Below are 950 nucleotides of genomic sequence, written 5' to 3'. Positions count from 1 at the left end.
GCTCTAAAGCTAAAATCCTAACTCCTTGCCAGGGTGTCATTTTGTAGTCCACCCTTATTCCACTCGAGGTCCATTGTCCTGTCTGGCCCCTCAATATAGCAAACTTCTCCTCGCCTCAGAAACTTCACACACTGTTCTCTCTACCAGAAACGCTCTTTTATCTCTTTTGTGGTCTCGGCTTAAATGTTCCTTCTTGTGAGAAGTTCTTCTTGATCTTCACTTACTTACTCCCCAGACATCTCAAATCTTTTGTAGCTCTTCTGAGACTAATTAAATAATATGTGATCAGTTGTTAAATTCTGTCCCCTGGAACAGACTGGGGGACCTTACTGATGTCTACTTCTCTTCTTCTTTCAGAGGAATGCTGTACTTCCCAGCCCCCCTTGCATTTGAGAAGGCCCATGTGACTCGTCTGGGCCAATGGATGGTGAGAAGTGATGTGTATCCCTCCTAGCTGAAGCAGTTTAAAACCCATGCACGATTCTCCAGTTTCTCTCTTATTTATTTATTTATTTTATTTTTTAGGCGAGGCAACCCTTGGTTGATCTCACAGATTGCAAGGAACTTGTCAGCTTACAATCCCTTATTTTTTGTTTTTCATGCCTACAGCATCTGGTTTTCCTAGGTGGCCTCCCATCCAAGTACTAACCAGGCCCGACCCTGCTTAGCTTCCGAGATCAGACGAGATCGAGCTTGTTCAGGGTGGCATGGCCATAGACTCCAGTTTCTCTTTTCCTGCCGTGGTACCTAAGCAGGTCACATGTTCCAGTGGGTGCAGCTTGAAAATGGTAGGGTCTCCTTAACCTAGGTCTCTGGGTGACTAGATCAGAGGACCCAGAACAAGCATGCATCACAAGTGAGAAATAAACCACTCATGTGTTATGTCACTGAGGTTTCAGAGTTTTTTGTTACTGTAGCATACTCTGGTTTATCCTGACTAATTATCCTAA

At 44.3% G+C, this 950-nt stretch overlaps 1 pseudogene; it reads right to left on the bottom strand.

Moving 5' to 3' along the window:
• Nucleotides 1-600: 600 nt before the first annotated feature.
• LOC112473086 lies at nucleotides 601-719 on the bottom strand (annotated as a pseudogene).
• Nucleotides 720-950: the final 231 nt, after the last annotated feature.

The sequence above is a fragment of the Pteropus alecto genome, unplaced genomic scaffold (assembly GCF_000325575.1).
Source record: "Pteropus alecto unplaced genomic scaffold, ASM32557v1 scaffold39, whole genome shotgun sequence".
In the NCBI taxonomy this organism is placed as follows: domain Eukaryota; kingdom Metazoa; phylum Chordata; class Mammalia; order Chiroptera; family Pteropodidae; genus Pteropus; species Pteropus alecto.
This window is presented reverse-complemented; position numbering and strand designations above follow the sequence as displayed.